Source organism: Sinocyclocheilus grahami, unplaced genomic scaffold (assembly GCF_001515645.1).
Source record: "Sinocyclocheilus grahami isolate Dianchi unplaced genomic scaffold, SAMN03320097.WGS_v1.1 scaffold831.1, whole genome shotgun sequence".
Taxonomy (NCBI): domain Eukaryota; kingdom Metazoa; phylum Chordata; class Actinopteri; order Cypriniformes; family Cyprinidae; genus Sinocyclocheilus; species Sinocyclocheilus grahami.
Genome location: NW_015506010.1, coordinates 289,007 through 311,114, shown reverse-complemented (window position 1 = coordinate 311,114; position 22,108 = coordinate 289,007). Strand labels below are relative to the sequence as shown.

The 22,108-nt window shown below is 37.6% G+C and overlaps 1 protein-coding gene across 1 annotated transcript in view; it reads right to left on the bottom strand.

Annotated features, from left to right (window-relative positions):
- disp3 (dispatched RND transporter family member 3) overlaps nt 1–9,253 on the bottom strand; it is a 60,686-nt gene extending 51,433 nt beyond the window's left edge. The window contains exon 1 of the mRNA XM_016247305.1: nt 8,981–9,253. The gene's annotated coding sequence lies outside the window, so the exon portion shown is untranslated. The remainder of the gene's footprint in view (nt 1–8,980) is intronic.
- Between the last annotated feature and the right edge of the window lie 12,855 nt (nt 9,254–22,108).

Genomic DNA, 22,108 nt, shown 5'->3' with positions numbered 1-22,108 from the left:
ATATATATATATATATATATATATATATATATATATATATATATATATATATATATATATATATATATATATATATATATTAACAACAGTCCTGTTTTGTTGAATCAAATGACAGAAGTATGAGCATGTTACTGAGGCTTTGGGAAACAGTCGTGACTAGCTACTTAAAGGGAAAGTTCACACAAAAATGAAAATTCTGGAAAAATTAGTAAGGAAGTCCATGACTACTGTCAACTGTTTGGTTACCAATATTCTTCAAAATATCTTTTGTGCTCAACAGAAGAAAGAAACTCGTAGAGGTTAGAAACAGCTTGAGGGTGAATAAATTATGACTTTTGAGAATTTTCAGTTTTTGGTGAACTATCCCTTTAATTTTGACAACAATACATCATACTGTGGAGGTTCAGCAGTGAGTTACATCATTGTATGGGAAATGCACCCTGATTTATTAGTTCAGAGAACATTCAAGAATAACATACTCATAATGATGGCAAAATGAATAAATGGAATGTTCCTCTAACAGTTGCACAACCAAGAAAAAAAGGTTTCTAAACCATTTTTAAAACATTTTGAAAAGTCAGAGAAAGTAATGTGAACATTAGCTAAATGTTTTCATGTAAAATGCAATTACATTCTACTGACTGTAAGTAACCTTGCAACTACAGATCAACTTATTCTACTAACCATAACCATAACCTAACAGTCTACTAATACTCTAATGAGAGTTAGTTGACATGTAGATGCAAAGTTACTTATAGTCAACTGAATTTCTTAAGGGGACCATCAAATTAAGTGTAACCTTTTACTTTTGTTGTTTTTATTTTATTTCAGTTCACTTTTCCACCACTGTTTGCAATTTCATTCATTTAGCTTGTTAATTATTTGATGACATGTTTTGAATGTTTTTGTCTTTGGTGTAGTATACTATAATACGCTCTGCTTGGTCTAAAGTAAACACTGCAAGTAGTTCACTTTTCTGCTTCAGTTCCATGATCTGAGATTTCAACAGCAAACCAACGTGAAGATTCAAAGCCACTGTTCAATGTTACGCTATTTGCTTTGACGCTGCAGTCGTGATCCACTTTACTGAGCTATGAAAATACTCAGCTGACCTAAACTGACCCAAAAGTGCTGTTGCCAAACTATTACTAGAATGTGCAGACTCCGTTATTTGCACTGACCATGGTTTCATCCAGAACTCTTTAATATGTGTTTTAATATCCTTCTCTATCTAAGAAATAAAGTGAATGTAATATTTATGGTGCAGTAGCTTACAGCTGTAATTCAATACAGGGATAAAAAAAGCCTTCATACTAAGCTAGGTGGTATTCCAGTCATTTCTTTTTCCCTGGGTGCAAGTGGTGATATCTAAATAGATTCAACTGTTGATTGACAGCGCGGGGATGAGCTGTTATCGGCTGGACCACAGTGTTGTGTTTGCTGAGGTTGTGAGGTACAGTCTCCCGTGGTATTGTGATTTTTCTACACTGTGGAAGCCCAGCATGCTCTCTGCCTGTCACAGAACTACATTACCATTCATGATTGACAGAGGAGGAAAGAGACCTGGCAGATTTCGAGATGGTTTTGTAACTTTTTTTTTTTTGATTTAACTCAACATTTTGTGAAACAAGGCTATTGTTTTGTTTTAACAATGCTGACTTTTGACTATCAGCATTCAGTGGCTGCTCACATAGAATGTGTTCTTGCATTTAAAAACACAAGACACATTTTAATATGTTGAACTTCTTTTACTTTGACAGACTGTCTTAAAGTGCCCCTATTATGCCATTTTTAAGGTTCCTAATATTGTTTTGGGAGTCTCCTACAATAGGTTTACATGTATGCAAGGTAAAAAAAACGCTTTTGCATTTAATATCACTTAATTTTACAACGATTCTCAAATGATTCGTTCGTAGCAGTTCTAAGATTCAGTCTCTCTAAACCCCTCTTTCTGTGAGCCTACTCTGCTCTGATTGGTCAGATGGCCCAGTCTGTTGTGATTGGTGTACCGCGTACAGTGCGTGTCAGAAACAGTACACCCATTGGCATAGTTCCGTACTTTGAACGAGATTAGAGAAGCAGTCGTCAGTAATATAACGGGAACACTAAAAAGACTGGGGTTGTACTGCTGTGGTACAGTGGAAAAAAATGAATTTTAACCACTAATTCTTTGCAGCCTAATCTTTAAGACATGAAAATAAAGCAAATTTATTTACACAGCGACTTCTCAACATGATGTTTACCACACAAAAAAGCTACAGTGTTTGAGGGCGGGTCAAGTTGTTTGCGGCCGTCATAGGCGAGTATTGTGCAATTGTGTTACCCGTGACGAAGCAAAATTGAGCATACAGAGTACACATGGTTGTACTCAAACATGTGCATATTATGCAAATGATGAAATTTACGTCACATGCACGGTATGCATACCCTAGTGTACATGTAAAAACTGTAATATACATTGGGTTTGACATGGCCTTAAAGGGATAGTTCACCCAAAAATTTAAATGACACCATGATTTACTCACTCTCAAGCCATCCTAGGTGTATATAACTTTCTTCTTTCAGATGAATACAATCGGAGTTAGATTAAAAATGTCCTGGCTCTTCCAAGCTTTATAATGGCAGTGAATGGGGGTTGAGATTTTAAAGCCCAAAAAAGTGCATCCATCATAAAAGTACTCCACAAGACTAAAGTGAATCGATGAGTTTGTGTAAGAAAAATATCCATATTTAAAACGTTATATACCATACTAACGCTAATGCTAACTGTCATATGCGTGGATGGCGTTCCAACGGATGATGCAGGATGTGTAGCGTAAGCTCCGGTGAAAATATGACAGTCTCGCAAGAACAAAGTTGTGTTTACAGCAAAGGAAAACCAGTTTTTCAAGTACCGCAGACAGCAATGGGTCGTCTGACATTACACAGACACTATTGGAAGAGAACTGAACTGAGCTGAACGATGATATCAGCAATGAACTGCCTTTAACTGAAAAAATTACTGTTTATTATTGTCATCTTTTGGAGCTGCTTCACAGCAGAATTTAATTTTGTTTTTGACACACTATTTTCCTGTTCAACACTGTAACACTGCTTTGACAATCTGTTTTGTGTAAAGCGCTATAGAAATAAAGATGACTGACTGACTGATCAACTGTTGTCACTGCTAATCAACAGTAGTGATATATGGTTTATTGGAACTTCTGTTGGTCTGTGTCTCAATAAACTCAGTGGTGCACACAGTACTATCCAACCTCTATCTGTGGTCATGATACTTCAGCATTATGTGTAAAATTATGCTTTTTTATGTGTTTTAATGGACTGGTATTGCCAACAATAGACATGTCCACCTTGGTTTTCTGACGTGTGTACTGAAACGTGATCAACTTTACTTGAGTGTAACATCAATCCCAGCTCTGACATCTGACTTCAGAGGTAAATGGAATGCAGCATGGAAATCACTGGAGAGGATGTTTATGCTCTAAGGTTTTTTTTTATTTAGTCAACAATGAATCCAAGATGAAGAATGTGTATCATGATGAAAATTAAACAATTTTAAATAAAGCATTCTTTTGACGAAATTTAGGATTTTTTGAAATTATAACAAAAAAATTATAACAAAAAATCACAAGGTGATTACTATGCACTAACAATGTTTTTGAAGTTAAAAAATTTAAATAAATGCATCATATTAATCACATATATACACAACATAAACATAATATTACAAAATATCCGTGCACAAAATGACCTGAATTCACAAGTGACCTTGAACTAGTCAGAATGTGAAAGTCAATTTGTGAATGCGCTTTTTCCATAACAGCTTGCTTAATAACTAAAACATAAAGAAATCACAATATTGTATTACAATACTCGCAGAGCTGGGTAGATTACTTACAAATTGTAATCCGTTACTGATTCCAAATTATATGACAAAAAAATTTAGTTAGTAACATAATCCATTACATTACTCAATTTAGGTAATATAATCAGATTATTTTTTACTTTTAGATTACTTTTGACCTAACTCGTTTATCACATTGATTTAAATAGGATAACCTTGTACCATATCGATAAAAAAATGCAACGAAAAAGAAAATATATTCCATTTGATGTTATTGACAGCATGAAGTGCATTAAACATTACATTACTTCAAGGTTTACCAAGCTGAGGTTTGTGAGTTTAATGAAAAGCAAATAATTAATTAAATCATAAAAATGTAAAATTGAAACAAATCATTTTTAAAATAACATCAATCAAAATAAAACACTTACTAAAAATTTAAGTATTTTATTTGTTTACCTGCATGTCATGTGACCATTAACCCTGAATATGCAAATGTGATAATTATTAAAATATTTATCAGGGGTACTTCAAGTAATTATATTAGGTGAAAGCCTATGAACTTTCTCGATTAACTGATAAACACCTGTGCACAGCAACTCTCAAAAATTGCGTAAAGCCAGCCAATCAGATCAGAGCATGCCATTTTGAAATTATATTGTGTCACGGTTGTGATTTTTGAATATGCATCAGACACTACGTGGGCGTGCCGCCTCAGGCCGTGACTAACAATGCTGTAGCAGCTCTCTCTTCATGCTGGAGACTCTTTCAGAGGAGTTTGCTGGAGTCTCCCACTGCATCAGATTTGAGAGCTCTAGTCGTTTCTCCAAAAGGTTAAAATGAAACTTTCAGCATTAGAGAGAAACCTCAGGCCATAGCAGATTGATGGATGATGTGGAATCAAATCTCTGTCAAGGTTGCGGCCCTGTGGAGAGCCCTACTCTGACAGACTGAGCATATTTTTTTTCTTTCATATCACAGAAGTTCTGCTTTTGAAGAGTTTTGTTTTTTTTACACGTGATAAAAGGCTCTGAAATATCTAAGGTTATCTGGGAGTTCACTGTTCACTACTGCAGTGTTTTAAATAATTAAAGCAAAGCAAAGATGACAGAGACACGGCCAGAGCTGCTGAATCAAACATGGTGAGAGGGCAACATGATCAATGTCTGATAAAAATGTAGACTGTATACTGTCTGCTATGTAAAATTAAGTTTGTGAAACAATGCATTATGCAACGATATACGTTTCAAACAGTAGTATGCTACACATGACCTCACTATGTTGCTTGTTTAATTCATTAAGTAGCATACAGTTATCACTTCTGGCATAAAAAGACATTCTGAATTTTAAATCAATTTTGTGTGTAAAAACAACTATTTGAAATCTAATAATGAATCAAGAAAAAGGTAACAATTGCAGCCAAGGTCAAGTCAGCGACTTTGTGGGATACAGTAACCAATGTAATGTGCTCTGTTGCATGCTGCCTGTTTTGCATAGTGCGCACTGAATATTTTGCAGAAATAGTATGCTAGTATGTTATGGGTGGGATCCTTCAGGATTTAATTGGCATGTGAAATAGCTATCGTCAATATTGTTAATATAATTTAAATCATTTCACTTCACAAGCTGGATAATTTATTATATTTGGATTAAATATTATAATCATAAATCCCTTATCATCTCATGTTGTCTATATATATATATTTTTTTTTATTAAATGTGATCAGTCTAAAGGAAGCCGAATTCTTCCTTCCTCTGTTTTGCTCTAACGTCCCGCAGGATGATCGTCAATAACCAGCTAAACTAATCACCCGAAGCAGGATCACTTCACTTTAACTTGCTATCAGAGTTGAAGGCCAAGAACACAGCTGAACCACCCTTAGGAATTAAAATAACAAACATGCAGATATTTAGATTAGGTGTAACTATTATAGTCTGCAAACAAATATTAACTGGGGATTGTGTTGGCATTTTCGAAACAGAGGTGGGATTACTTCCTGGAATTGCTGTTAGCTTGAAACACAGCAGAGTACTGAAACACTGTTATTGTGTACTTTTAATTTATAATGCTTATCCACATTAGCATAATTGTTTTATTTAAACCTCTTTATATTACAGAATGCATTTCTAATTCTGTTCATGCAGAAACGTATTAATGTGTTCAGAATTCTCAAAGGGCCTCATAAAGAGATTTAGAATCATTTACTCACCCTCATGTCGCTCCAAACCTGAGATATTTTGTAGAATGTACAAGCTGCCCTTTTCCATACGTTGAATCCCCCAAAAAAGAGGTGAGAATTCTCCCAAAAATGAAAAGCACTATAATAGCATTAAAAGTATTTTGAAGTCATATGATAGCACTATGTGAGGAACAGACTGAAATTTTAAATGATATTCACCCCAAAAAATGAAATCATGTCATAATTTACTCAAAACAAGGAACACAAAAGAAAAAATAAGATATTTAGCTTATGTGACCATTGGTTTTCATTGCATGGACAAAAAAAACATAATTTCTTTAAATATCTTCTTTTATGTTCAACAGAAAAAAAGAAAGTGAAAGGCTGAACAGGGGCATCGCTAGATTCTGTTTACTGGAGCATAAACCCCAGTAAAATACTGCTGTGCTCCCATAAAATTTTACTGATAAATCCTTATGTGTCTATTTGATTGACATATACCGACCTGATAATAATTTTTTCTGATAAAATTTCATCAATCAAGTCATGTGTTTTTGATCAGTTGTTTAGAATCACAATGGATGATTGAAAAATTAATCACTCTTTTTGATCTAATCGTTCAAATGAGTTTGCAAAAATGTCCAAAATTGTTCGGGATAAAGTTGAATTCTAATTAATTGGATTAGGTTGACAGTTCACTCATGCACTGAATCGTTTGCAGGGGCTTCTCAAACCAAAATAATAACTATATACTGTATTTTATTAGACAGAGAACAAAAAAGGTGGCTATTTATCCATTGTAAGAAACAAAACATGTAAATGTTATATGTGACCCTGGACCACAAAACCAGTCATTTTCTGAAATTTAGATTTTCCATTGATGTATGGTTTGTTAGGATAGGACAATATTTGGCCGAGATACAACTATTTGAAAATCTGGAATCTAAATATTGAGAAAATCGCCTTTAAAGTTGTCCAAATGAAATTCTTAGCAATGCATATTACTAATCAAAAGTTAAGTTTTGATATATTTACAGTAGGAAATTTACAAAATATGTTTATGGAACATGATCACTACTTAATGTCCTAATGATTTTTGGCATAAAAGAAAAATCAATAATTTTGACCCATACAATGTTTTTTTTGGCTATTGCTACAAATATACCCCAGCGACTTAAGACTGCTTTTGTGCTCCAAGGTCACATATTGCTTGTCAACGATGAAGCAGCTCTTTATTGTGCACGCGGCTTGTAAAAAACTCTGCTGGTAAACACGAGTTATATCCAGTATCCAATTTAATATATATACCAATATATTTATATCCAGAAAGAGTATCAATATATGAGCACACGTTTTATACACTCTTTCATTACTGATGAAAGCCTATAGAAATGACCCTGAGGGACCATTTAAGACAATTTTGAAAGAATTTTTTTATATCTTCACACACACAAAAAAGAGGTTTTGAATGACATTGTAAATCATTGTCGATCATTGTCACTTTTGGGTGAACTATCCTTTTAAAAGGGCAAACTACAGTACAGCCGGATGCAAATGAATGGGTCGTATCTTCCCAAAGTAGATGAAACTGTGCAACTGTGGTAATTAATGAAAGACATTTCAGTTAAAGTTTCAACGTGTGGATTTGCACATGGTCAAATATCCCATCAATCCATCTGACCATGCATAATGCAGATATCAGAAATGACCCTCACAGGCATTCGTATTGAATATGTTAGGTGTAAAAAGAATCAATTTTTACACCGAATTTGGCACTGGAGTTTATGGATGCTGATGTTTTAAACATTGATTTTTGCACTGTGAAGTCCCTTCATAAAGGAAATTCAATAAAGGAGCGTCAGTGATCAATATCAATATAATAAGGCTCATGCAAAACCCTCTTTGTTTTGAATTATTCTAAATGTTTCAAGCATTTCCAAGGCATTGGGTTTATATGTGCACATAAACCCAATCTCTGGTTTATGTGGCAGACTATATAACCTTCTCATCAGATGGAAGCTAAAAATAGTCGAACCCCCCCTTCCTTGTTTCTTTCTTTCTTTCTTTCTTCACCTGCCTCTGCTCACCTTTTTCCTCATCCTCCTTCACCACCTCATGTAGTGAATCCCAGCCTCCTTTTCTCCACAAGTGTGCGACACCACAGTTTAAAACGAGCATCGGTGAGCGTCGTTTGACTGAACAACAGTGACTCATTGCACTAGTCGCTGTCCAAATCAGTAAAGTTCACAAGTATCAATAACCTCCCGTGTGTTTCCCAGACACCTAACGACAGAAATGCACTGGAGGCAAAGCCGCTCGGGGGGAAATCGGTCTCCTATAGGTCTAATAAATGTTATCGAAGGCAGTGTGAGAGTGTGAATGTGCGTGTGGCAGGGGCATCAGAGATAAAGCGATTGGAGCGCAGTGCCAGTGTATGCTTGAGGATGTTTCCAGTCTATTAGATCCCGCGCTCCTGATTCGCACGGGGTGATGGATGATTCTGGTGTGCGTGAGAGTTTGCAGATCTTGGAGGTGTGGAGTGTGTGTTTTTGAAGACTGTCCACACAAAGATAAAACCAGAAATCATCTGCATTATGAAGGCCAGTCGATGGTTTCCGTCAAAAAGGCTTATTGGACATTCTAAATAATGTGTTTATGAGACGATACATGCATATATAAAATAAAAAAAAGTTTTTTTAAAATATTAGCTTAATATAATTTAATAGAAGTCAGTGGAAAGTGATGGAAAAACAAACGTGTGCGTGTATTTCTTATGAGAAGCAGCTTTGGAGATGCTGAATGAGATGGAAACATGGTGATCCAGGTTTGAGAACAACCCAACACTTTTTTTTACTCTTTTACATGGCCCAATTGCAGTGCTTTCGCTGATGTATCTGCAGTCAGATCAACCATCTTTAGACTGAATCATGTTGAAGTGAATTCAAAAGAGTCTTACCTGAGTCACTCTAGATGGACGTGAAGGTTTGCGCTTCCTCAGTGAGAGCGAGTCAGTCAGCGCTGCAGTCAAAGCACTTGTCTTTGTTTCTTAATGTAAACACCACAAACTACTTCGTGAAATCTTACTGTAACACAAGACTCCTTATATTTCAGTCACTGAGGGATTTTTGGGCTCGCTTTGCGTTATGTTGGCAGCTGTTTGTTTGCACTGCTTCTGTTGTGTCTCTGTACTGAGTGTTGTCCGCGCGACAGCATCACTGAGCTGAGCGCGCTCTTCCACTCTCCTCAGCAGCAATACGCGCCGCTTGCTCGCGCTCGGCTTTGTTCATTCCGACATCCAAGACGAGTCATCAGCGCGAGACAGAGAGGGGGGGGGACAGGAGAGACGTTTGTGTGCGATGGAGTTGGGTGGGTGGGACAAAATGACAAAAATATGGTTGATGTTACGAATTTGAACGTACATGAGTGTTTTGATACATGAATGAATATTCAGAAGCAAAAATTGTTGTTAATGTGATGCTGTTGTATTAAGACGACATGTGCACCCCTGTAAAGATGAGGATGGTTTATTCTTACCGAGAGCGAGAGAGAGAGAGAGAGAGAGAGAGAGAGAGAGAGAGGCACACACACGCACACTGGAGGAGATCTATAAGATAATGAAAGACAAGAAAAGCGCTATCAAGTAATAATGAGGTAATAATTGGACTAGCTACAAGAGAGCATTTCAAAACTCAATGTGAACACATTCAAATAGCAACAGAGTGAATCTCACAAAACTTGAGCACGCAGATCATACTGCGCTCAAATCAAAAGAAAGAAATTAGAAAATGAATCCTATGTTAGGACCATAAGGGAAGTCATTATGATGCTATATTCATGGCAATTGAAAACATAGTTCGTAGTTAAAAAAAAAAAATATATATATATATATATATATTTAAAATATGTGTATCATTTACTCACCTTCATGTAGTTTGAAACCCATATGACTTACTTTCTTCTGTGGACCACATACGTTATTCTGAAGAATGCTGGTTTTTGGACTATGGAAAAAAATACTAACACATTTCTCAAATTGTCTCTTTTGAGTTTGACAGAAGAAAGAAGAAGAAAGAGGTTTGGAACAACACGAGGGTGAAATGATTTTCAGCGATTTTCATTTCATCTCACATACTTTTAGCTAACAAGTTCTAACAACATTTTCTTAATGTTCCCATTAAGTGAATTTTCTCAAAACGTTTAAAAGTCCATTTTTTAAATGTTTTAAAAACTAATTTTCTTGGTTATGGGAACATTCCATGTTGTCATTTTGAAAACATTATCGGAATGTTACATTCTGAAGCAAGTAGTAACATTTAAAAAAGTTTAAAACGTTTAAAACATTTTTAAAAAGTTAGAAACAACTAAAAAAACAAGATTCATGAACGATGTATAATGTTTTTTTCTTTGTCTTGAGAACATTATTAAAGGGTTATTTCACCCCAAAATGAAAATTCTGTCATTAATTGCTCACCCTCATGTCGTTCCAAACCCGTAAGACCTTCGTTCATCTTTGAAACACAAATTAAGATATTTCTGATGAATTCTGAGAGCTCTCTGACCCTCCCATGGACAGCAAGGTAACTACCACGATCAAGGTCCAGAAACGTAGCAAGAAGATCGGTAAAATAATCCATGTGACATCAGGGGTTCAACCGTAATTATACGAAGCTACGAGAATACTTTTTGTATGCAAAGAAAACAAAAATAATGGCTTTATTCAACAATTCTTCTCCTCCGTTTCACCCTGGTGCCATTTTGGAAAGTATCCACTGAACATAAACAGCGTATGCTATTCTGTGTTAGCTGCGGCATTCGGGTACGTTTTCTACGTTGTTTACGGTTTGATTTAAACGAAAACAATGCATCTGCGTGACGCAGCTGACACAGAGGTGATGTGGAGGAGACAAATTGTTGAATAAAGTCGTTATTTTTGTTTTCTTTGCTTACAAAAAGTATTCTCGTAGCTTTGTAAAATGACGGTTGGACCCCTGATGTCACATGGACTATTTTACCAGTCTCCTTGCTACGTCTCTGGACCTTGATCGTGTAAGGACGCTTGCTGTCTATGGGAGGGTCAGAGAGCTCTCAGAATTCATCAAAAATATCTTAATTTGTGTTCTGAAGGTGAACGGAGGTCTTACGGGTTTGAAACGACATGAGGTTGAGTAATTAATGACAGAATTTTCATTTTTGGGTGAACTATCCCTTTAAAAACCAGATAACTTAACAAACTTACTAATGTTACTGGAATGTTGCCAGAATGTTAGCAAAAGTTCTAAGACCTTGGCTGGGCTTTCTGTTCACATTGTTCCAAACCTGTTTTTATTTTTTCTATGTAATAACAGTTCAATATGACCATGACACATTGTGCCAGGTTGAATGTCAGTAAAGTTGAACGTTCTTGTATGACTAAACAGAACATCAAACCTGACACAATGCCTCTAAAGGCACCATATTTGATTGGAAGGCTATGATCATTTTTTATTTGTTTGGAAACACTTTGAATTAATAAAAAATCTAATTTCCTTTTTGTTCCTCACACAGATCTAGTAGATTTAAATACAGGCTATCACATCAGTCACATGGACTATACTTTAATAGTGATTTTTTTTATCTCCTTTTTGCAGCTTGACAAACATACCCTTGTAAAAAGAGGTAATATAGGTAATATAATAATAATGAAATTAAAGGCCCCTTAAGTGTATTTGTCACGATCTCAAGCTGGAGTGCCCATGAACTCCACCAGAGGGCACTCCACCCCTGACTCTTGCCACTCTCACAGCTTACATTTCCCATAATCCTTTGCCGGACTCATCATCACTTATTGCATTCACCTGTGTCTTGTTACCTCCATCAGTCTCACCCTGTTTATAGCCTGGTTATCCATTCATTCCATTCAGTGCTCAGTACTGTCTAGCCTGTAGCGTTTCCAAGTTCCTGTGTTTTCCGTGTTTTCCTACTTCCTTGTTGCCTTGCCATGCCTTGTTTTTGACCCTGGACTGTTCATGGTTACTCTTTTGTCTCGCTCTGGATTGTACCTGTTTGCTGATGTTTGACCCTGCCTATTTTGACCATTCTTTTAAATAAAGTTGCATTTGGATCCTCAACTCCATCGTCACACCTCCTATGTTACAGTACTTAAACAGACTTAAGGCTTTGTAATAATGTCAAATTAAAAGTTTTGGTTGAAATTACATTTTAAATCATTATGTTTTAAAACTTATTCAGTATTACATAATTTTTGTTAATATATTTTAAATGTAGTAAATTGCAACTACATCATTATAAACGTGTAATTGCAATATATTTAAATACCAGTTGATACACAAGTTTCGATAGAAGGATCATTTCATACATATGTCATCACCTATTTTACTTACTAACCTTGTTATTGTGAGGTTACAGCTAATATAACTCCTGTCACGACCATGTAAAGCCACTAAACCTACTGGCTTTCATTTGATACACAGAAGGATTTTAGAAAGAGACTGTTTACACAGAAGACAATCCACCCACAGGAATTACATCAATCTCACATAACCAGGAGCTCATCCACCAAGAACAGTCGTCCCATCTCTAAAAGGACGATTTAAATGCACATTTTTAGGTAAGAATTATGTAATATAAGCACTTTAATAAAAACACAAGCTGCATATAATTGCTTTTAAACCCCCTGGAATAACCTGTCTTGAACACTTCAGCTGTAAATGCATTATCATAAGCACAAATCTTTGCTTTTATAGAGCTTATTTTCTAGAGAAAGCACGTATACCAGAGAAGCACACCCACATGCAGACACACGGTATCCATCACAATGCTAAACAGCAGTATTTGGATGACATTTAGATCCCTGCTGGCTTTTTAATTAAAGAAACTGCCATTGTGAAGGAGGGAACGCTGCAGATATAAAGGCCCACAAGCATTTATTTTTTTTATAAAGAACTTCGGACCTTCATCTCACAGTTAACCTTCACATTTACCAGCTAATAATTATTTTTAATTATGCCTGTTGGTTTCGGGATACACATGTTTGATAATTTAAGTGCAAAAGACTGTTGAGTAACAAAAGGCCAGTGGCTGTACGTTTATGTATTACAATACATAAAGCGGCATTAACACTATGAAATGTTTCCATGCTGCACCAACAGTTACGAGTGTGATATTTGGAGACACTTGCAAGGAAAAGGATAAAAAGTGACGAGCTCCATTATGACACTTAATCATATGTTATTTTAGAAAAGATGCATGTGTAATCACCTCCTCTGCCTGTTCACTGCCTCCAACAAGCACAAATGTCTCATCTCTCCGGGTTTCATCATGTTTAAGCACTGGAGTGTGTGAGACTCAGATGATGATGGAATTGCTATTAGGCCTGCGATATTGCATAGAGAGTGGAAACTTGTTAGTAGGACAGAAAGTGTAGAACTAGAATAGAGAAAAACTGAACAATTACTCTATTGTGTGATTGGGTGGTGTTGTAGGATAATAGCATCTTTCCATTGCTGATATGATGACAAATGGAATCTGAAATGAATTAAACACATTGGTTGATAACTGTGACCCGTTGGTCAGTTAACATGGTCTTTTTGCTTTCTACCACCAGCCTTGTGAATGGATAGTTTTTTTTTTAATATGAAAACATTAAATATTTAGAATGTACAAAATAATATGCTAACTGAATTAAATGTTTGCGGTGGCCTAATTGCATGCTAATTGCAATTAAATGGAAATATATTGTAGTTTATATTTATATTAAATGCAATTAATGAAATTAAGAGTGTTTTTTGACTCACTTAAGTAGGAGTTAAGTACATCTGTCAGGATCATGTACTGTGTCATGTTTTGCCCCTGTTTCTGTTCCCTTATTTGGTCATGTTCCTTTCCTCGTTTTGTTAATTAGTTTGATTAGTCATCCCATGCACCTGTGTTTCCCCAATCATCCCCTGTATTTAAGTCCCAGTCTATGCAGTCTGTCTCTGTCAGGTCTACTTGTTGTCTACGTGTGTTGCTCAAGCTCCTGTTGTGGGTTATTCCCAGTGTTTCTTCGATTAAAGACTGTTAAACATTTCCTTGTGACTCCAGCGTGTTCCCTGAAAAGCGTAATGTGACAGAAGACCTGACCAACACCGTTACCTCTGTGTTTTCCCCACCGTTTGTTTTCTTGTTTTTCTCTCAGAGTTTTTGTTTCCGTTGTGTTTCTTGATATGGATCCCTTCTTCCACCCGGAATTCCTCCTCCTCCTGCTGGAGCAGGGGGACAGATCTCTCGAGGACCATACAAGACTGTTCCGGCTGTTAGCTAGCACCACCAGCTACCCAGACGACGCGCTCTGCTCATTCTATGACATGAGCTTGAACACCGCGAGCAGAGCGCCGTCGTCCGAGGATGGTCCTCGAGAGGATTTCGTCGCCTTCGTGGAGTGGACTCTGGTGAGAAATGGATCGCCATCCACCCCCTGCCCCATGGATGATCTCGTCAGATCCACTCCAGACCCAGTGCCTAGTCCACCATCTCCCCGCGGTGCGGAGCATCAGCCTGAGCCCACCGATGATGGAGAACCAATTCCCGCCGCGATCAACGAGCCAGCGCAAAGCCGAGCGACTGAGCGGAGGATCGCACCGGACATGGAGCTCAACCCGTCAGACCAGGTGCGAGAGCCGGCGACAATGCCCGCCACGAGGGAGAAAGCAGCAGATGGTGTGAGCGCGGAGAGGAGCTCCGCCCCCTGCACCACGGCTGAGGGTGAGCAGAGTATGGCGCGGCGAATGTGCCAAACCGAAGAGGAGAGGGCTCCAGTCCCCGAATTCAGTCCAGAGCGCCCTCCAGTGCCCGCTCCTCCAAAGCGCCATCCTGTTCTCATGTTCAGCCTAGAGGGGGCTCCCGATCCACGTCTGGCAGCCCCTCTGCTCGCCCTCAGCCCACCATCATTACGGGGCGAGCTCCGCGAGTCTGCCATCCTCCAGCGTCGCCTTGGCTGGAGAATCCCTCACCTCTGCCTTCAGCCTCTGAGGCCCGGACTCCGCCTCAGCCCGTAAATCCAGCGGCTCCACCTCGGCTCCTAGCTCCCTCGTCCCCACCGTCACCCATCAATCCACCAGCTCCACCGGGCTCCCTCGTCCCTCCGGCTCTGCCTTGGTCGGGTGTCGACCCGCCATCACCTCAGGACACCGCTCCTCCGGCTGCCTCTCGTCGCTCCGTCCCACCGGCTCCGTTGGGCTCCTTCCTCCCGCCAGCTCCACTTTGGTCCTCAGTCGCTCCGGCTCTGCCGCGGATCCCCCTGGCTCGTTGGCTCTCCGTCTCCGCCTCTGGCTCTTCCGCCACCTGCTCCGCCGGCGTCGGTGGCCATTCCTCCTCCATGTCTCCTCCCTCCTTCGTCAACTCCCTGGTCTCTGTCTGCCGGCCCCCTCCCGGGTGTCCGTCCTCCTCCGGAACCTCGTCCCAAGTTCCCACCCACACCTCCCTCTGTTGTTGCTACAGTGCGAGGACGCACCTTCCGGGAGGGGGCGCAATGTCAGGATCATGGACTGTCTGTGTCATGTTTTGCCCTGGTTTCTGTTCCCTTATTTGGTCATGTTCCTGTCCTCGTTTTGTTAATTAGTTTTATCCCATGCACCTGTGTTTCCCCAATCATCCCCTGTATTCCCAGTCTGTGCAGTCTGTCTCTGTCAGGTCTACTTGTTGTCTACGTGTGTTGCTCAAGCTCCTGTTGTGGATTATTCCCAGTGTTTCTTCGATTAAAGACTGTTAAACATTTCCTCATTACTCCAGCGTGTTCCCTGAAAAGCGCAACGTGACAACATCTTTTATGTAATTTCATTATTCTTTTGTCTATGAAATATGGATAAAGTGTACTGCCGAATGTGTTTCATTTCTTTCTTCTTTTTTGATTAAAACTTGTATTTTAATATATATGAAATTACACATTTGTAATGATGAAGTTGAAATTTAAGTGGCCCTTTATTTCATTAATACTATATTATCTGTCACAGTTTTATTATACTTTAGGATTTGTAATACACTAGAAGTGCACATTCATTTTTTTCCCGAAAGATGTAAATAAGCCAAAGATTATTGGAGTAAGTTTACAAGAACATACAATTTCAGTCTTTCTCCTTCAAAATTTCACTGTTTCATATAAGGTTTTTTTTTTTGTAATCATTAATGAAAATTACAAGCACCACTAAATTCACCATTATTTTTTATGGAATATTGCCTTTTATTTTATAAATAATAAAGAAAAAAGAACTATGAATATGAAATCAATTTTATCAGTGAAACAGAAAAGGAGATGGATAAGAGGTGAGAGGATGTTGAATACAACTGTTGAGGTCCAAAAATCACATAAAAATAATACTGTAAAGTTTGTTCTTGAACTTGATTGGTGGCACTTGGGCTTTTTTAACCAATGATAGTTAGAAGATACCGCTCCACTTCACATTGTCAAATGAAATTTTAGCTTGTTTAAGATGCAAACAATCTATAGCAACGCGATGGTAACGACGTCTCAGACTGACAGATATAAGTAAAAATACAAAAAAAAACAGGTATTTTCTGAGTTTTGAGCCATTTTTACTGTTTTGAACACATTTTCATAATAATTATAATTCAAATGCATTTTGTTTTATTGACCACAATATTATTGTTGATAATTGTTGAGAGGGGGGAGTGGTTAATTTTGGAAAAAGGGCAAGGGCTTGAGCCCCCAAAACACCCCCTCTTCATGTGCCCACTACTGAGCCAACATACAGCTGAAGGTGAAATCCAGACTTTGTTTGTGTACCACTCCAAGCTTCTTTTACTTTGCCAAAACACACTTGGTCTGCATCCTCCTCCCCATATGTGAATATGGAGACGCTGTGTACAGATGTCACCTCCAGAACTCATCACTGTGTTTATTCTGTTATAAACTGCCTATCTTTGCATATTAGACAAGAACTTTATTGGCTTACCTTTCTTTGCTGGACCCTGTTCTGGTCTGAGATCAGTTTATTTAAAAAATATGCTTCAATGTCACTCCTGCCTGCATCCTCCAGAATGTCTCTAAAAAACACTGTCTTTGGCTGCTCTGCCTTTAGATTTTACCTGGTCATTGGGACCAACTGCAGAAAATTCTAAAATTACGTAATTATATCCCAATTATAAATATTTTTTATTAGTATAGTACTCCTATTTATAATATTTATTAAATAAGTAAATGCTTTAGATTGAATGTGTAAACATTAACTGCTATTATTATGTTACTTTTTTTTTAAAGGTTTTTAATTTATCTTTGTGTCAGTTATTAAATTTGTTTTACCTACTGATGTAATTTGAGCAATATTAAGGAATATTTATTTAATATAATATATAATATGAATTTTTTTATTATTTATATATAAATAATTTAAATATTTTTAAATATATAATTAGAAAATATATATTTAAATAAGTTTGTCAATTATTCCTATTTTATCCATTTGCCAGGCCATCAAAAATAATAATCTTGTTTCTAAGTGATTACATAAAGGTAAGAAAAAGTATTTCTTAAAGTATTTCATGTTACTCTGTTTTTTTAAGTTATTGCATGTAATTAATTTATCTTAATTTTAGGCATATATTTTTAGTTTTAAGTAATTGAGCTGAACAAGCAGTAAAAACCATTATTTAGGTGATACTGTAGGTAAGGAATGGAGGTGTGTATATTTGAGAGAGAGAGTGAACTGACTGAAATGGGTCATGTGGGAGAGTGTGTGGATGAAAGATTCTAGATGTTGGGCAAAAGAAAATGCTGAAGTTTCCAGCCTGCAGTTTTACTGAGATTGCCTTTAAATCTCCCTTCTCAGAATCTGTCATCTGCTCTAATCACTAATACCTAGAATCCAGTGCGACTCGGAGCTGATAGATGGAGGTAATTTGAAACAGACCCATATGTGACCTCACCTTCATGAGGCTGTGTGTGCATTTACAGAAGAGCAAAATTACCACCAGTCAGGATAAAAAGTTAGCTGAATCAGTGCACCTCAGAAATGACTGCCTTTTATTGGCAGAAATAAGTCATTTAACCACATCAAGCAGCATATATTGATGCTCCATTGATTTGTTGCCATAGGATTCAGCTTCATCTACAACAATTAAGCTGTTAATTACAGTTTAAAACTGTCAGCATGTTTCAGAGAGTTGCATTTTTATAACAAAGTCGTATTACTTCTATTATTCCTAGAGAGACATAAATACAGCCTGCATAAAACTTCTGATGCATTAGCACAGCTATTGATTTCAAATGTCGCTGACTCTGGAGGCAAATGTGACAGCAAACGTTCTTCCGTCAGATTCACAGGAGCCCCAGATCTGAGCTGTTTGTTCTGCATGATCATCACAAAAATAATTTAAATTTTAGCATTGTCTGAAGTAAATGGGAGCGGTGTTTGCCTGTGCCCCAATGCTAGTTTCTGTTCAATTTCAATTTATCTGCATAGTGCTTTTGAAAAAATACACATTATCCCAAAGGAGCTTTGTAAAGAATAGTGCCTTATACTGCAGAAAATCTGAAAGAGGTTTACTTTCCATGAACTTAAACTGATATTAAACTGTCCTGTATGGATAGTGTTTCATGTCCATACAGTGGAAGCCAATGGTCACAAACTGTTGACGTGGTTGCCAGAGCATTGCTAGGTGGTTTCTTACAGGCTCACCTCCACGCTACTAGATTTTAATAAGGGATTGCTCACTAAAAATGTAGTTCATGGAAGTCAATGGGGTCCAAAACAACATTGGACTGTACAAAACAAAACAAAACAAAACAAGAAGGAAAGCAAAGCAAAACAAGGAGGAAAGCGAAACAAAACAAGAAGGAAAGCAAAGCGAAACAAAAAGGAAAGCGAAACAAAACAAGAAGGAAAACAAAATCAAGGAAACAAAAAACAAAATTAAGGAAAGCAAAACAAAAAACTAAATCAAGGAAAGCAAAACAAAACGAAGAAAGGAGAAGCAAAACAAAATTAAGGAAAGCAAAAAACAAAAACAAAACAAGGCCAAGCAACAAACAAAATCAAGGAAAGCAAAAAAAAAAAAAAAAAATGGCAAGGCAAGGCAAGGCAAAACAAAAAAAAGATGGGGGAGAAAAATCAAAAGGAAAGCAAAGCAAAACAAAACACTGAGACATTCTTCAAAATATATTATTTTATGTTCCGCAGAAAATGCCATATAGCTTTGGAATGAAATGAGGGTGAATAAAAGATGACAGAACTCATTTTTGAGTGAACAGTCCCTTTAATAGCGAATGTGGCCACAGATTTTCAGGTTCAGCTATGACAGTGAATAGTTGACAACAGCTTAATGATGGTAATAATGATAATAGGATTTCCTGCGCTGATGTTCTTATGACAAACCAGGATCTTCTCAGGTAATACAAGTGTTTTACACTTATAGACCCCCAGTGGGCAAAGCCAAAGGCAATCGTGAAGAGCTTATACTAAGGTGTTGAAATAGATGAGGAGGAAAATTGGTAGTTACAAACACATAAGCCCTTCTTCTTAGGATGGCATAATTAAACACATGCAAGAATACATACTGACGTATTACATAATTACATTGCATTACATAATGATACTAATTTAAAAATGAATCCTTATATTTTTAATAAATTCATATTTTTAATTAGTGAACCTTAGGATTTGTGTGAGTGGTGAAAAGAATGGTTTCTACAATAAAATAAAATAAAATATTAAAATACTTTTTTTTACAATAAAATACTATTTCTAATTAAATACAAGTACTATAGTATTTTTACTTCAAAATGTCATGATTATTTCAATGTGTTTCTCTCTGTTTGCAATTAAATGCACAATTTTACTAGCAATTTCTGAGTGAGAATTGTTTCTACACCATTTTTCAGTGCGGCAGTGCTACTTTAGCATTATTCATATACTATTTTAATATTTATTCATAATTTGAATTAACTTAATTTATATTTTAATTTTAGTTTAAGTATTTCATAATTTTGTAATGTGCTTTTTTATTTAGCTTTATTCAATTTCAGTTCATTTTATTAATTCAACTGAAACTTGTTTTATTTCAGTTAGCTGCCAAGACTCTAATTTCTAATTTTCTTTGAGTCTTTTAAAAGTCTTTCATCTAATATTTATATTTTAATGAAATGAAAATAATGAAATAATGATATAATGATTATGATTATAATGAAAATGATTTTTAATAGTTGTACTTGCCAAAAACACTGCTAGGTGGTTGTCAGAGGTGTCCATTGTCTCTGTGATATTCTGTTCCCTCCTTCTGTGCAAGTCTGTGGGCTTTTCTCAGCTGTTTTATTGTCCACCAGGTATAAATTATTTGGAAAAGAAATACCACCTCTGTTCAACAAGCAATTTGAGGAATCATTCATATCCAGTTCTGGATGAGTTATGCATCAAGGGCTTTGTTCAATTCCCTTACTTAAGCAATAGTAATGCTTGCCCTAGTAAACACAACGAGTGAATAGCAAGAACAAGAGCATCAGCAGAGCTTATGGCACAAAATCAATGGACAAGTAACACACAGTACAAGTTTATTTCTACTTCTGAGAATAAAAACAAGATCTTTGCATAAAAAGATCACAAAAGGGATAATAATAAAATCCACTGTATACAGTTCTAATATGAATATGGTAGAGACAGAAGTCTGCGAATAAGCCTTGTACTGCGTTTCACTTTATACGGCACTTCCGGTCCTCTAATCTGATTGGACAACTAGCGTTGAATGAGTGAGTTCATCAGATCTGCAGTGCTTCACTGTTCCAGACAGACTGTCAGTCTGTGCATTTGCTCAGAGATGCTCAATGCTGACAATGTAACCGGCTACGCATTACAAGTAACTCGGGTTATGTAATCAGATTACTTTTTCAAGTAACTAGTAATGCATTACTTTTTAATTTAAAAGAAAATATGAGCTACATTTTTTAAATTAGTACTGGCAGAAAGTATGAGTCCATGAGGCATATTCATGTCAATTTTGGTGTGAAAGGGCTTTTACGTCTGCCAAAAATACCTTTTTTTATATTAAAATCAATCAAGCAAGCCCAGCCCAGATGAACTTCCATAAAAAATAATGCGATTAGTTACTCTTTTAGGGAGTAATGCAATTGTAACGTGGCTGACGAGATGTGAGACGTGTGGATCCATGTGCAAGCTTTATTCACAGGCGTGGTCAGAAACAGGCATGGGTCAGACAATGGCAAACAGGAATATGGTGGACAAGACACAAGAATAAACCTAGGGCTAGCGAAGGTCAATGAACAGCGAACAGAATCAAAAAGACAAGACTAAAGGAATAAATCCAGGAAACCAGGCAAGGATCAGAAACCGAGAAAACAGACAAGGCAAGACTAGGCTAAGGCAGGGTAAACTAACAAGGGCTCTGTAGTGTAGCTATCAAATGATAAGCGCTAAACAATACTCGGCAGAGGGAAGGTATCGGAGTGAGTGTTAAATAGTGAGTGAGTGACGGGGAGGGATGGAGGGCCAGGTCCACATGGAAGTGGAGAGACCGGGTCTGAGGCAGAACTAGCGGAGTAGAGAGCCAGGGCGGAGCCGGCAGAACAGGTGGAGCAGAGAACCACCAGAGCCAGACAGCAGACCACCACAGCGGTACAGAAGACCACCACGGCAGAGCAGAGGACCACCACGGCGGAGCGGAGGACCACCAGAGCCAGACAGTAGACCACCACGGCGGAGCGGAGGACCCCCACGGCGGAGCAGAGGACCACCAGAGCCAGACAGACCACCACGGCGGAGCAGAAGGAACAGGGAACCCCCCCGGTGAACCACACCGATCAGGAGACCATGGCGGAGACTGTAACAACGAGAGAGCAGAGACAGACAACAGACAGAACATTGGGGTTGATAGACAAGGCTTAGTGTTCAGAGGCAGACTCCTTGGATGGGTCGGGACAGGACAAAAGTTCACAAACGACCTCCTTGGCCGACACAAAGTACACAAAGAATTCACAAACGGCCTCCATAGCCATGACAGGACAGGATGAGGATTCCCCGACGGCCTCCATAGCCATGACAGGACGAGCAGGGAGTTCGCAAACGGCCTCTATAGCTGTGAC